Raw genomic sequence first — 16,976 nt, 5'->3', positions numbered from 1 at the left:
TTTCTTCATTTTTCTGATGGCGAGTTCGACCTGCGTCGTTTCTGGAACGAAAATCCGGTGCGACGGGAGTTAAATAGAACGCGGATACGGGAGGAAGTACGTGAGGAAAATGCGGACCGTGATTGTTCGAAATACATAATAATATATAGGAAAGAGAAAAAACAAGTACAGTTGTAGTAAACTTGGTCATTGGCACGGCTCATAATCTTGTATGCAGTGGATGGCGAATTAACATCAATACCGATTGGAAAAAGTTAAAAATAAAAGTAGTTTGACCTTGACCTCGAAGAACTTCTAAAAATGTTAGAATGGATATTCGGGCCACACGGTGAGCTAGCACCGTTAGATTTTAAATTGCTAGTGTTTTCATTGACCTTATGTTTTGTTTACACTGAGCGTTCAGCACAGGACGTCAACTAGAGTTATGAATATATTAAGGAAATTGCATAAGCAGCCGTACACGTTCAATTACCTAACTGCGTCCATTTGCCTTTGAAAACAACATTTTTATTTAAATTTAATGGCGCCCATTAAACTTCGCCCGTCGCTCTCTGCAACTTGCTCGGTGCACTCGATCGACCCGACCCATTACCAAATTGTTTTCGAGAGGACAGAAAGGGGCCGGAAGCGACGCTCTGGGGACAACAATTCGTCGTACTCGTCGTAGAGATTTTGAGATTTCCAAAAGCACCACCACGAAATCAGGTTTCTCCCGACCAAAAATAAAAGGATGAACAAGATCGAGACGAGGAGTCATCTGCCATCTTAAGGACTGTGAGTGCGTATTTGGAAGCGGCGCCGGTACAAAGTTGTTTGAAAATAAAAAGACGACCACAAGGACTCTAGGTGTGCGTGAGTGTGAGCGTAAGAGATAAGTAGATTTTTCATCCCTTAACCATTGTAGGTCAAGGTTTACCTGTACGGTATCGCGTCGGTTGTTGTTTATTTTTGAAATAAAGTCATCTCGCCACCTGACGACTCTACAGCTTCTATGTAGTTGGTATGTCGAAATCGAATGAAGCGACTGAGCAACACCACACTAAATAATGACACCTTTTAAATAGATTTTTAATCGCGCGAGCCCTGAATAAAACATGAATCGATGAAATAAGATGTGTTTTCTTTCATTGTGACCGTGCGTCATGTGGTCGACTTGACACGTGGTGTTAACACCACATTTAGACAACTTTCACTAACAATGTATCTATTAAAGGCAATATAAATTGAGAACGCAAAATTAGTTCACGTTTGAAAAGCTCTTGCATATTTATTCGACCGAATTTAAAATTCCTGAAGCGACTGACACGCTCGTAGACCCACCGAACGACTAAATTCGTCAAAACAACTCGATCGTTTCGTCCAACTGCGCCTTAAAAGGATAATGTGAACCTTGTCCGAAATCTGTAGATTCGTCTGACGAAAGCGAAAGCAGAAGAAATACAGATCATTGCACATTCTAATCGGGTTTGTAGAACACGTGCTCCCAAATCGGCCGCCCTACCAAAACCGAGATCAATTAACCGTCAACGGTGAAGTAATGGAGATTCAAAAAGCGCAAATAACTTCGCTGTCTTGCTTGTTGTTCTTTTAAAAGGAAAGTTGCACAAAGGCAAAGTTTCCGCAAAATAAAATAAAAACACGCACGGATTATATTTTTCAGAGCATATCGCGCTCCGTTTTTCTTTACAATTTTTCGGTGCGAAGTTGTCGGTTACGTCGGTATTTTTCATTTTATGGTCGTATTTACGCACGGACCCATCTTTGAGTGAGCCGTTCGCGTCTGTACTTTCCCTTTCCTTTTGCCCTCGAAATATTGCCACCAAAGGACTAACCATTTCAGTATTGCACCGATAAAATTATTACCTGGGGCTGGCGTTTGTCCCCGTCTCTTACTACTCACTTACTCCTTGTTTTATTGACAATTACGTTCGGTAAAAATTTCCGCGCAGTCTACATCGAGGACGACTCCTGATAATCGACAGAACAGAAACACACGCACACAAAGAAGATAAAGTGAAATGTCTGTCTGTCAGAAAATATCACTTTTACTCGACGTGCTAGGAAAGTTTGACATTCAAATTATATAAACTTGTTTCTAAATATGGCAAAAAATCGTCGATCTCCGATGATGTCGAGAGCTGCAACTGAAATCTGTTTTGGCGAGACACGCAAGCGCACCTTTTGTCCAGATATCCCATACATTTTAAATTGCGCTCTTTTGTGCTTTCTCTACACTAAAGCAATGAAAGCTCACTGCCCATAGCTACTCATTTTGGCCTTTTATCAAACTTTTTCATTTCTGCTTTCACGCAAGGTCAATCAAACAAACGGTTTCAACAAGCTTTTTACAGCGAAATTAAGAGAATCCGGACGCGACTGTTGCACGTCACGTCCGTACTTGATCCGTGACAAATGTTAAAGATGACAGTCATCGCTCACTCGAGTCGAGACGAATGTCCAGCTTAGCTAGATCGAGCAGCCGGAAATGTCAAAAACCGGATGTTTTCTCGGATTTATTACGTATGCAATCAACAAAACACATTAGTATGTTTGATTACATAAACGTCGCTAGTTTGCTAATTTGGGTAAATTTATTTATTTAATTGCACGTCACGCTCCGTTCGCTTAATTGAATCGGTTCATAATGCACCGTTTGCGGGGGAAGTTCCGTTGTGATGTAAAATACCGTGTGTGTAGTGTGTAAAATGAGCGTGAAAGTGAAATTGGGGTTCAAGGTTTAAATGCTTGGGCTACACAAAGATTAATGGTTTCGACATTACAACATTTTACTTTTTCACTTGTGATCGGATTACTTGGTGATGAAATCGTAGCGGAACTCCCAAATTGTTATGTTGATATATTCAAATGTAGTCGATAGAACGTTTAAATTTTCATTAAGATGCATGAACCGCAGATTTGTGGGCTGCGCTAAAAGAAAGTATGAGAAAAACATCGAGGAAAAAATAGAGAGTAATAGAATTTGCGAAATGTTCGAAAAACAGGAAGGAGCCGGTTGGCACCACTTTTATCTGATGTGATGAAACTATAACCGAGAAAACTACTTTGTCAGGATCAGATCGCATTAAATTTTTTACGGGAAATTAACATATGGAGAGTAAGATGTGTTCCTTATGTTAATCAGCCAACTGAAAAACGTAAACAGTTAACTAAAAATCGAAAAAAATTACTTGATGAATATTGATGAAGAGAGGGGAACAGAAATTGCGAACCTTAATGACTATTTGAAAAATAACTTGTTCGTAACTATCGAAGCAGAAGAATTGCAACGAGATTAACAAGGAAAATTAATTTTTAAATAATTTACTCAACTCGAACTTAAACAAAGCTATAAAAAGCGAAAATGAGCGGACGAAACGATATTTTAAAATATTTAAGTAAACGTTTATAAACTTTATGAAATACAGGAAAACACACCAGTTGTGACAATATTTAAACGTGAAATTACTCCAGCAACTTCAACAATTTTCTATGCGAGATTTTTTATTAATTATTTTCCCAAAACTCCAGCCCTTAGGCTACAATTCGTTAAAAGTTCGTTCAAGCCCGAATGAGTCAACTTCTTAATTCAAGAATTTGCCGACCTGCTAGAAATTGCAATTTTTGAAAATCTTAATTTTATAATTTTAACTTTATAACAAACCTCGACGCGTCGAAGGGAGGGATGATATTTTTTTCTAAAAAGTTGGGTCTGTTACGAATACATAATAATTTTTAAAGGGTCCTGAAGAGAAATCGAGCTATGTATGTATACAGGTGTTTCAAAATTGGCGAATTCCGAATTCAGAGCGTGGTAGGGAAGGACCCAGTGAAGCCCGTAAATACTTACAAAAAAAATTCGCTCTATCTGAAGAAGATATAAGCACTCTAATTTTGTTCAATTCATAGCACTTTGCATATCCACCATAACAAAATACTATTCTAGCTACGTTACCGTTCCATTTTTAAGAAAAATTAATTTTTTTTTTACTCCAAAGTAAAGCTATTCTTCAAAAAATTGTTTTACGTTATTATTTTCCACAATCATCTACACCATAAATAGAATTTTTCAGCCTGTATTTGAAGAAAACGCAGTTCAAAGAGTGCACATTGAGACCAATGTATCTTTGTGGGGGAAGTCCCGATTTTTTTTTATTTCCATATTTGGGCTACTGAAGTGATCCCCTACAACGCTCTCAATTCGGAATTTGCGAATTTTGAGACACCCTGTATATGTATTTTAAAAAACTACGTTTATCGAATTTAGAAAATTCGATATTTTAAAAAATAAATTTTGCCTTTTATTTTACAATACGGAATAGTAAAATTAAAGTGGAAAAGAGAAATGTATACAAATGTATATAGGTATACATATATTTTTTTTATAAGGACAACCCATTTTGGATAGATCTACAATATTAATGACTCCGAAAAATGCACTTTTTATCGGAGTCACCTGTGTATTCTTTCTGATTTCTGTGAGATTTATTTCAGAAAAATTCAGGTTCAGGTGTTTCGTTGTTCGGTGATTTCTAAAATACAATTGCTTTCGTGAAATATGATAAAGTTTGGATTTGTCAAGGTATGTAAAAAAATTATGCTTAAGAAAATGGAAGTAAAAGGCATAGTGGAAAATAGAAAGAATTAGAGGAACGGCGAACAAGAATTTCGTTGGTCATAAATTAAACATGTCCACTGCGCTACTTAAATGTCCTGATTAGGTAAGGAAGCTTAATTATGATGTAAAACGCGCCACCTAGTTATATTTTATTAAACAGTGTAAAATGAGAGTGAAAGTGAAATTGGGGTTCAAGGTTCGAATTCTTGTTTCCCGATGAAGATTAATGCTTTCAACACCGCAACATTTTTCACGGCGAAGTTGATAATTCCCCGTTGAAACAGAAACGGAACTGCCAAATCGCTGATGTATTCAAATATAGTCAATGATAGGACGAAATTTTCATTAGAATTAAGAAAAGCAGCACGTCTCTTCGGCAAATTGCGAATTCATGAGCCGTATCATTTACAAAGTGTTCCAATTCCAACCAGAAGCTGGCTTATGTCAATCTTTGGAATAAAATATTTTTGTTGGTGGTTCAGGATCGATTCTTCAAGTTTGCACACCTGGTCTCCGATCACGGACAGTTGTTAGGGGCGACGAATGCAATTTGAGTACCGGATGAGGAGGTACCACGTGTCAAATCTCTTTCAGGGAAATTCGAAAAGATAACTCATTAAATTTTTCCGTTGACAAATATTTACAAAATATGTATTCAGTTTTCAACCACCGACACCAAGAATGCGTCTTAGGACATTTTTCGGAAAATATTAAAATCACTTTTATATTGATATGTGAAAAAACTCATCGATTTTTATCGTAACACAGCAGCAAAAAGGGATCTGTCCGTTTCATGACATGTCCCCGGATTGAGTTCACAAGAGAAAAACATTTTTATTTTTGATTTTACACAAAAACAAAAACTTCAGAGGAATAACATTTTTTGCTTCACTTGAAACTCCCATTTCCGTTATTCATATCAATATTCATATGCTTCATTCTTAAATTAACATTTTCTGTTAAAATTTGGACTTAGATTTAATTTTTGTTATAAATTTTATTACAGTTAGCCTTGGTTTTTGACAAACAACTTATTACTGTTAGAAATAATTCCAAAATGTTGTCTTTAGCACATAGAATTTATTTAATCCAATGTTCGACCGGTTTTCGTCACATAAATACAAAATTTAATGAAAAATTTCCCAACATTTAAGTATCACGCATGGGTCTGCAGAAGCTTATAAAAAAGTTTCTAAAAACTGGATTGTTGACTAATTGACAAAAAAATTATAGTGAAGAACTGCGTAATAGTGCTGAAGAACTAAGCAGCGCATAAGGAACGCTGTGGCATCATTAACAAACGAAGAAATTCGAAATAGTTTTAAAGAACTTCCCGTGACTGTGATTTATCATAAGTCACAGATGTTAAAAATTTTGTAAGCTAAGTGTTTTACGAAAAAAAGTCGTAGGTCGTAGATAAAACGTCGTATTTAACTCGCGAATAATGCCTATAATCCACTCTGGTGATTAAAAAACTCGCCTGCGGCTCGTGTTTTAACTTTCACCCTCGTTAGGTCAAATAGGCATTATTAGCTCGTCAAATAATATACTATTATATTCAATTATCGTTTGATTTAAAAAAAAAGTAAAACATTTTTTCTGTATTTTCTGTTATTTTAATATTAAGTCTTCCTTCCTCTGTGTTGAAGAAAACTTTTTACTAACAGAAATGGGGGTTTCAAATAAAGCAAAAATTATTTCTCTGAAGTTTTTGCGTAAAATCAAAAATAAAAAATGTTTTCCTCTTGTGAACTCAATCCGGGGACATATGGTAGGTATGTCAAAGAAGTCAAGTTCTGAAACATTGCACATCTTTGTATTGAAGTTGCGTTATGTTGTGTTGGAATCGAGTTTTTGTTTTACCAGAGGCATCGGATCTTGGCATGGAACTATGCTCGGTTATATTTTGGTAAAATTAATAAACTCGCCTTCGGGCCTTCGTTTCTTCTGATCGATCGCCGATTTTCGCGTATTCTACAGCAGGTCCGTAAAACGTTTATAAATCAGCGCGGTTTTATCGCATTGCGTTGTCAGGCGGAGAGGGAGAGTGAATTATAATCCGGTCCTGTGGCTGATAGACCGGCGTGGTGCAACATTAGGGGAGTTGCGACGCCTGCAGTATTCACGTGTTTCCACGACGCTAAGCGCTCCATCGTCCTGTTCCCAATCCTGCTGTCGCTCGAGTCCTGTCAGTATCGGCGGACGCGCACGGTACGTCAACTTCCAAACTCCAACAAGTGTGAGTGCACCCTTGAATGGTATGTGGAATTTTCTGTCACATTCGGACCACTTCTCAAACACGCCAGGAACTGACCGAAATTTTTATAATTCCTGAATTACCACCACGCAACTTTACTCGGTGTGGTTTTTTCATTCATAGTTTGTCGGGTGTCCTCGAAAACTATTTAAATAATAATGCAGAACAAAGCTTAATACGACTTGAGACGTGCCTCGCCAGATCAAACACTGTATTGCTGATTTTAACTGACTGAAGTAGAGGGACACGTGGACTTGCGGTCTCGACTGTACATTTTGCCACACACTTTAAATCGAATTCATACAACTCTTAATTTTTGTTTGCTCACATTAACTCAAACGAAACAATTTTTCACACTTTCAACACTTTTTGTATTTTATAACAGACACCTGAATTTTTTAATGTTTTTGTGTTGCATGGTATTGTGTTTGTCTCGAATTATAAAATAAAACATATGATTGATTGCACGTTTTTATTTTTCTAACCGTAATAGACATTTTTATGAAAAATTTTCAAAAACCGAAACTAACTTAATTTTCAAACAAAAGTTAAAGTTTATGTATACAGGTGTATCTGAAATACGCGTGTTAATTTCAACCAGTGAAAGAACTCGCCAATTTATGAAACTTTTCTCTGTAATAGTTTGCAAAATTCGCAAAATCCCCCAATTTTTACCAAACGAGTCGTTTTGGGTGACTAACTAGTCTCTATGTTTTTGTAACCATGAGAATTTTTATTCTACTTATTTAATTTTTTCTATAACAATGTAACTTTATTGACAAGGCTCCGTTTCTATCACAACATAAAATTTTCGCCCTTACCCATACACTTTGATGGTTGATTTATTCCAAATTTTAAATCAATTTGTAATACCTTTTCGCAAAAATGTTATAGAGAAAAAATTTCATAAACTGACGAGTTCTTCCACTGGTTAAAATTAACACACTTATTTCAGATATACCCTGTATGTATTTACATTCGAAATTATTATCGAACATTTTATGAAACAGGTGAAATATTAAGTCTTTATCTTTTTTTAAATCACCTGCTACAAAATTTTTAATAGTATAAGTGACTTCATTGTAACGAATATTAAATAACATTTTAGTGAAGAACATGTTTTACATTAGTCTAACTCGCTAACTCAAATTTTGAATTTCTTTTGGAATACAAAAAATCTACTCCAAAATCAAAAGTTGGGATCAATTGCAGAAATTTGTTGTTTTTCTTTTCTATTCATTTTGAAAAGAATACTTGCACTTTTAAGGTGTTTTGAATGACATCGATGATTCGTCTTTAAATTATTGTTCGAAAATAACTTGCACTTATTAATTTTAGGAAGTGGGATAGGTTTGTAATATTTGTTTTACCCCGTTAAACTGTTGTACTAATGACATCCGAAAAGCGAGTACTTTCATCCCATTTTAATAGTTATTTACATTACAAATGCGGTAGGCTACATTTTACAGCGCGAGGTTTTTAGATTGAAACACAACCGCGCAGCGGGAGTGTTTTAACAAAAACCGAGCGATGTAAAATGCCTACCGCATTAGTAATGTATTAATCTTTTTGGCCGACAACTCGTTTTCTCAAATTTGAAATTTGTTGTAACCAATAATTTTGCAAAACCTGTCAAAGACTGACATTTGATTAATAAAATACCAGAAAGTTATCTGTTATACCGATAACTGATATGCTTACAATTTATACCAGATGGGGCGATCAGAATTCACAATTTTTCAGAAGAAAACAATTAAATTATGTTCATTTTCGAAAAGTCAGCGGTATTTTGTCTTAGTATAAATGGACTTTATTTATGATAAGCTAACAGTTTTTTTTGGAGATCCCCGAAAGCTTAAAATTTTTGTGGTATTTTACACACTCCGTGCGGTAAAATGACAGATAGTTTGATTAGTGTGTAAAAATCAAGATACCGTAGCTGTTCAAAATGTGTAAACATGTCATTTAGAGTTGAGGAAGCCAAAAAAGTTAATATCGTCTCCAATTAAATTTAATCTTAGATCTGTAAGTACGTCATCGCGCTCTCTAAAGGCAGTTTTTTCGTGTTTGTGCTTTTTGTTACTATTTTTTTATGAATCATATGCGAACTCGGCAAGATATTTATCAAAGAATTTCTGTTTCAATACGTGTTTGATTTTTGCTTTCCGTGGGAGAATTTATTAACTCATGTAAAAATATTATTTTTTTTAAATATTTGACAGGCCACTGTAGAATATTTCAGAACCATATGTTGAGTTTGATACTTGAATGTAATTTTAGATTGGCGCATATTATTAGGAGGTAGATACGATTTTAATAATAAAAACGTGGAACGGCAGTGTATTATGATAAATTGGAACATTGCTGGGAAAATATTGCAAATTTTAAAAATCATCAAGAGAAAATCGCCGTCATCACGTCCTGACTTAAGCGTGCATCATATTTTTGTCACATTCTTGTATAAATATTGTAAGGGGAAGATCTGGTCGGAATAAGAAATTCTCAACAGAAAACTTTTAAGAGTACTTTATTCAACCCGTCCGGAGAGCAATGCTTTATTCATTACCATTTTTATTTGGAGGAAATGTACGACTTGATTTTTCGTATACCTTTGTTTCTTGGGACTATCTCATTTAATATACATTTCTACAGTCTCCTTGCTTCGTCAATAGCTGAGATGTGTCTAGAATAGTGAAAAAATAATCGTCCGGTTTTATTTTACAGTTGATTTATTGCTGGAAAATTAAAAACAAAGAGAGCGGAAAAGTATTTCAAGCTTTTTTAGCTTCTGTCAGAATATAAGTGAAGTGTATGTCGTAATCATGTTCAACTGGCAGCGGAAAACGGACCTCAAATGAAATAACGCTAAAAGAGAGACCTGAAAGGTTACGTTATTGTACGAAAATTCACTCTCTGCGCTATAATAAATTTCATTTTCGGGGAAAGATGTCTAATTAGAGGGACAACTTTCGGAGCTAATGGGACCCGAGAAAAATAAATAGACTAGAAAAATGCATCCGGAATCGTTTGACAAAACACAAATTTATAAAAATGAGAAGCTGTTACGAATTGTTTCCGAGAATTTTGGAATTTTCGAATTATTAGCTCTGGTATGGTATCCTGATGACGGCATTTTGATGAACGAAACGATTCCACACCCACAACGGTTTATTGTTCAAATCTGATCAGTCAGATTCTTCGCGAATTATTTTCAGTAACTTGTGTCCAATTTATTTAGTTTTAAAATATTTTGAAAAATTATTTTTTGGCCTCCTCTGATGGAACCTTTGCAAATACGCACTGTTCACGTCGACAATTCTTTAGATTTATTTATAGGGTGTTCTGAAACATGCAGAATACATAGCAATAGAAATAAACAGTTCAAGTTTTCAAACATTTTTTAAAAATCAAAATTTAAATTGGCAAAAACTTAAGTTGCTTCATTTCGATTTTCAAATTAATGCGTCAACGGGAAAACCATTCAACCTGAAGTCTTTCTAAGGGGGGATTAGTAGAAAATTAGGAGATATGTATCACATGTTTCTTTAAAAAATTTAATTTTTACAATTTCGAAATTTATAAGTAAGATAAAGGAAACAAATAAACAAGTACATTTTTTGACTTAGAAGACTACCATACCTATTAACCTTTCTGTCCAATTTGTTAGCTGAATAGTTGAATTGAACCAAAGTATTATTTTCCGATAAGTTGTTGCAAATTATTGTTTTAGAATTATTATTACATAGGATGTTCTAAAAAGACAAGTACATAGAGACATAAACAAATAAAACATGACTTTAAGAATTACTGGTTGTTCACACTCATACAGGGTTATTCACGAGAGGGGTACTTCTGAATTTCTTTTTTTTACCGCAACACATTATACACATTGCAACAATATCTTGATTTCAAATTTTGAAAATAATTATAACTGAATCCACGATGGCTCTTAGTCTTGTCTCTTTGACGTTAAAGCAAAAAATCTTTGTCAATTCGATAAATGTGTTTTTACAATAACGACGAAAAGACTGACATGCTCCTCATTTATGGAGAGTGTGGAAAGAATTCTGTCGCCGCTGCAGATGTTTTGAAGTCGATGGTAGACACTTCGAACACCTTTTACATTAACTTAATTTGTTAATTTATTTGTTGAATTTTGATTAAATACAGGTTATCTGCCAATCTGACATTGTATTGGAAATTTCTTCGAAACATGCCGACAGTACATTCTCCGAAATTGCTTTAATGTTATTCTTTTCTTTCCAATTCTTAAATGTTTGGTTAGCAACGGTGCTGCCATCATAATTTCGCTAATTCGTAAAATTGACTAAAAAGTAGTGGGCGGAGTTAATTTACTGTACACGTGCGTAAGGAAGCGTTTACTGGAGGGGTTGTTGGTGCGATTTTCGAGATTTACATTAGCGGTCGCAGAAAAAAGTGTTTTTGGTCCTCTTCCAGCTAATTCCTGCTGATAGTTTCCGGGAATTCTTCCGAACGCTGAAGATGTGCTTCGGGCTTGCTTGGGCTCAAGTTAATAACTGGTTTATTTGTAATAAACTGAGTTTAATCATTGTAAGACCTCACTAATTACTTGCTCTTTGAAGCTTGTAGATAATTATTCAGAACCAATGAAGTTTGTCGGTGTTCTATGGACTTACTAGACTTGGAAACCTCATATCAATTAACTGTCCATAAAAATTTTCATTTCCGCTAAAGTTTTCCTAACTCTTATTATGTATCTACTTCTAACAACAATTTTTATCGGACACATCCTTTGAACTTTACCGTGAACGTATTCATTGTTAATTTACGTTATTGATTCGGGTGAAACTTCCAAAACACTTGAGAGTTCGTCATTATCAATTAATTACTCTCAAATTTATATTTGTTTTTATCACTTTTAAAAAATAATACACTCATTTAGGAAATTTTCTTAGAGTGACGATTCCACCTGTCCCTAAGCTGTCTTTTTCGTAGTGGTGCGGTGTGGACTAATAAAATGTGAGCCTGAAATTCTGTATCTTGCTCATTTCATTAAAGATACGGCGCTGGAACAATTGAGTTACTTTTATGGGCTCATTCTACGGCAAATATTCAAAATATACTATCTTAATAAAAATTAATTAACTTTAAGTTCGTGTATGTAAGTGGTAAATGTTGTGGAGTCGCTATCGCGTTTTAAACAAACGTTAAATGAAAGCTGTATCGCTTAATTAATGGTATCATCTCCAACTTGTAACAATATAATTCCGGGTAATGTTTAAGAGCGGGGTCCGCTGTATTTAAATGGCAGTCTAAGGGTGTTCGACGAGCTTCGATTTTAGGACACATGCATCTTTCACATACGTTTCGACTAAAATATTTAAACAGTTTGTTTCACGAGATTAACAACACGCTCCGAACCAAAATCAACATTTCTTACGTCAAAAAAGACAATTTTTGAAGTAAAATCTTCTTTAGGCGCGCCACATACATTTTATTCCCGGGTAGTGAATTAGTTTCATGTGACACGGTAAAATCGTTCGTAGCACGACACGGCAAGCTAAAATCAAGGGAGTCGAGTTTTTTAGCGGAGCGAGCGAAAAACAATCAACTGTGCATCACTTGTCAATTTTAAATTTTGCAGGAGTAACTGTATATATATACAGGATATTTCACGAGTGATAATGAACCTGACGTAATTTAAAATGCAACCCACACTATATTTCCGAAAAAAGCTGGCTACTGTCATTAAAATGTTCGGCTTTTTTTGAAAATGTATTGTGGGTTGAATTTATTATTCCGTCAGGCTCATTATCACTCGTGAAATACCCTGTATAGTTTTATACATATAATATAAACGATAAAGTCACGACAAATATGTATTGTAAGTTTACAGATGAATGGCTTCAACAATTCATCTATTCGAAAAATTTGTGTAGCAAAATGTGAAGAGGAAGATGGACAAATTATCATTATACAGGGTATTGGTATTGCTACGAAGACTGGTGTTGTGTTCAATATCTTCGTCAAGAAAATAAAACTTAAACATCCAAACCTAACCTCACAAATTTTGCCAGAGTGTACCTCTAAAAGCGGACGTATTTGCAGTTTCTATTGAAAAATACAGATTTTTCATGTTTATTTAAAAACAGCATTGGATTTAAATAATATTAATTATTCATGCCTTGCTCCTTATTCTTCCAAGTCATCCATAATGATATATTTTTTATAGAATAGGTGCCTACATATTACTTAAAATCAGTAACGAGCATCATAGAAGTTTTCACTTCTGTCGTGCGGTCTTAAGCACACACTCTTTTTTTCCACATCCAGATCAAAATATTTTTGGCAGAATTTAAAAAATTAGAAGAATATCGCGCCGATACGGATTATACAGAGGTATTCAATTGTGCGAAAGGGTGAGTGAGAACAGTTTGACTTGTCGTAATCTGAACGTGACGAATCAATATATGATTATCTCGACGAACAATGGCTCATTTGTTGCTAAAATATTATTCGAATAATGGAATTTAGTAAATTTACCCTCTCGTTCGAAATAATTTCCTGCAGTACTTGCATAACTTGAAAAGGGAGGAGCTGGAAGAGTAATTGTCTGAATTCGCCAAACGACGTTGGCAATTCTTTCATTCGGTGGAAAACCGTTAATTCGACCAAAATGAGCCTAAACGGCTTTCGTGAAAGGTGTGCGAACTCAGAATGTAGGTCTCATTCCATAGCAACAGACCCAACACTTGGTTTTTGTAGCAGCTCCATATTTTCTCATCATGTACAATAGAGATGAACTAACTTCCAGACTCATAAACTCGTAACTTTCTTTAGTTTCGTCGGACGTGACTGCAGTTTCGGTTTCATACTCGTTGCACTAATTTTGGCCGATTTTTCGGTGACGTGCGGTTTGGTTTGGACGAGAGCCCCGGGAAAAAATTCGCATGTTTGAAACACAATACGTCGAGTGTAATTTCATTCGTAACCGGATTTTTTAATAAAATGTCTTATTCGCCTAACCAAACGCAATATATTTTGGACGCTTCTTAATTAATTTCTGTTTATGCCGCATACCCCGGTAAAAAGAGACGTATTTGTGATCAAGAGATTTGTTCGCACAAAGTACCGAGGCAGTCTCTTGCGAGGCACGGTCTATTGTTAGTCGTCGTTAAATGGGGTTAATCGGAATAAGTCATATTAGAACAGATAGAATAAAATAAACAGTAGTTTACAAGTACGCTTTGTCACAAGAATGGTTGTTTAGGGTAGTGAGAGCCTTTGTAGACATAATGAACACCTCCACGTCGTAACATGTATCTAACGGAGAAATTCGATGCAGAAAATTAAATTTTGAGGTGGAAATTTCGAAGCCGGTGTACTCGTAAAGTATTCTCGAAGAACTCACAAGTTTCTCGAATTAAAAGTCACCCTGGCGAATGCGGCAAAACACGAAAAAAAAAACCTCAAAAAATCACAGTAAAGTAAGTAAATTGTGTGTTTTTTTTTTTTGGATAATTTGCAAATGTTGGGGAAATTATCGGATGAATTGTTTAAATGAGGTCGAGATAAATGGAACAATTATTAATTATTCATTCGTCTGGAAAATTTGTTTTCGTCCTATAGTACACATTATCAATTATGAGCCCCACAAACACACATTATCTCGTTAGGGGATGCTAAAAATATTTCGAAACGTTGAAATATATTTTTACGTTTCCTCTTCGTGTTTTATTATTTATTGATTTAGCGTTCTCAAGTTTTAACAAAGTTAGGAGAAACCCACGTTGAATTAGCAACTTTAAAAGCAATAATTAATACAAACATAATGAATGGAAAAGTTAATTACAATCAAATAATTAAATGAAGTTATGAAAATTTTAGCCACTCAACAAGGATTGGTCGTACGAATAACAACAATGGGGTTTCGATCCAATTATGCCAACCAAAATTCATTATTGGGGTACTTCAGAACGCTGTAAAGTACAATATTGAAGCTTTTAAGATTCCCGAGTTTACATTTAATAAATCACAACGAACCGACATAATTTGGGAATATTTTTCAATTTCACGATTTTATTGCTTTGTCTTTAATGAGCTTTCTGTTTTGTTCCGAATATACGTTTAAATACCGGGGCTTAGTACGTTTCATTAAACGAATTAATATGAAAAAATCTTCAAATAATTCCGTCTCGTAATCATCAAATAACTGTCCTTTATTTACTCTCATTTTGAGACTTCTTAACTTTTTAAAAAACAAATTTAAGAGAGAATTTATATAATGAATATTAATGCTAGAACGAAAACTCTCTTTGATCCCGATTTGTTTTTTACTTTTTTAATGAGACTTTTAAAAATTCAACAACAAAGCTCTGATTGCTTATATGCAAATCCGGTCCGTTCGCAGAAGTAACTGCTCAAGTATGCTCTTTAAGGCACTGTCATGGCGCTCCCTCGCATTAAAAAATTCTCCAACTTGCTCGATTTGCCGAATCTGATCAAATTCGTTGGGGTCATTTCTGACGAAACTGGAAAACCGTGCCGGTGTCGAAGTTAATTGTGAAATAAAATAATGCAACGTTTTGTTGGAAGGCCACAAAGGCAGGTAAGACGTTAAACTATCTCGAAACCGGTGGTTAAATCCTGCAAACATGTGCAAAAACGGCACATGAAAGGCATCTTTCATATTACATTATCTGCGAGATGTCGACGAAACAGCAACAAAGTTTTCGCAGGACCTGAATAAGTTAAACAGTACGCCGGGGACGGTTAATGTTTACGATTTCCAAGGAAAAAAAATGGAAATTTCGTTATAAACTTTTATGGGAAGCGTCCAAAACACATCACACACAGAAACGATTTCTTCTATCTAATAATCGACTGTTGTTAACCGAATCCAATATCGCTTTTATTGACACTTTCCATATTGGACTTTTTGACTAATTAATCCAGGACCGTCCTGGAAGTGTACAAAGCCTTTCCTTTTGTGCTTTGACAACCTGATCAAAGCGGTTCACTATTTGAGGCAAAAAAAAATGTGTTCGATCTGGTGTGCATACGGGAGAGAATCAAATGAAAAACAGCGTCGACCTATTATTCTGAACGCTGGACCAATGTTTAAGAGCAAACGCTGACCGACCCACGGTCTTTATGGCGTCGATTTTCCCGGGATTATTACTAATGTTCGATGTGAACCCCCGAAAGATTGCGTTTGTCATTCAATCGCGCTTTTAAGCTTCTTATACCACTCGGAATCACATATGTACGCGATAAATTGTGCGCCTAAAGACTCTTTTGATCGTTTCACTATCTTTTGTACGTTTTACTTCCATTTTCTTCCTGTCCTCCAAAGATAACAGAATTAAGCTGATAGCTCGAAATCTTACTCAAAGACCAAAGAATAAACAGCTTGTCCGCTCTACACTATACAGGGTGTTATTAAAAGTTGTACAGATATTTTAACCACGAGCTACTGGCTTCATGTAGAACTCGGAAAAAATATCTAAAAAATTCTGTGTCAAAAAATAAAATGACATTTATTTTTTTGACCTAAATTTTTTTTTAATTGCTTTTAGTCTTCTACGTTGTCAAACAACCTCGTAGGTAAAATTTCGGCACATTTTAAAAATACACCCTGTATATCATATTTTATAAAACGTACACCAATGCGGTTTCCTTGTTTTAAAGCATATTTCCTATAGGTTACTGCGCATTGGCGTACATTTTATAAAATATTATATACAGGGTGTATTTTTAAAATGTGCCGAAATTTCACCTACGAGGTTGTTTAACAACGTAGAAGACTAAAAGCAATTAAAAAAAAATGTAGCTCAAAAAATAAATGTCATTTTATTTTTTGGCATAGAATTTTTTAGATATTTTTTCCGAGTTCTACATGAAGCCAGTAGTTCGTGGATAAAATATCTGTAAGTACAACTTTCAATAACACCCTGTACATAAGACTATAACTATAACTCGAATTAAGCCCCTATCTTTTAATTCGATTTTCTCGGTCCCTAACTCACATGACTACCCAAGAGGACTCGCTAATATTGGACAAAACTTTCAAAAATTATCTTGCAAAGAAAGATATCCTTTCTCATTCACATTTATGCAACA

General features: G+C 35.0%; 1 protein-coding gene across 2 annotated transcripts in view; it reads left to right on the top strand.

The window, feature by feature from the left end:
* The first annotated feature begins 6,779 nt into the window (after positions 1-6,779).
* The window catches only part of LOC138139911 (Kv channel-interacting protein 4-like), a 104,276-nt gene continuing 94,079 nt past the window's right edge, over positions 6,780-16,976 (top strand). For both annotated transcript variants that reach the window (XM_069060498.1, XM_069060497.1), the window contains exon 1: positions 6,780-6,873. The gene's annotated coding sequence lies outside the window, so the exon portion shown is untranslated. The remainder of the gene's footprint in view (positions 6,874-16,976) is intronic.

The sequence above is a fragment of the Tenebrio molitor genome, chromosome X (assembly GCF_963966145.1).
Source record: "Tenebrio molitor chromosome X, icTenMoli1.1, whole genome shotgun sequence".
Classification (NCBI taxonomy): domain Eukaryota; kingdom Metazoa; phylum Arthropoda; class Insecta; order Coleoptera; family Tenebrionidae; genus Tenebrio; species Tenebrio molitor.
The sequence above is the reverse complement of the archived record's forward strand: the minus strand, read 5'-3'. Positions and strand labels throughout refer to the sequence as shown.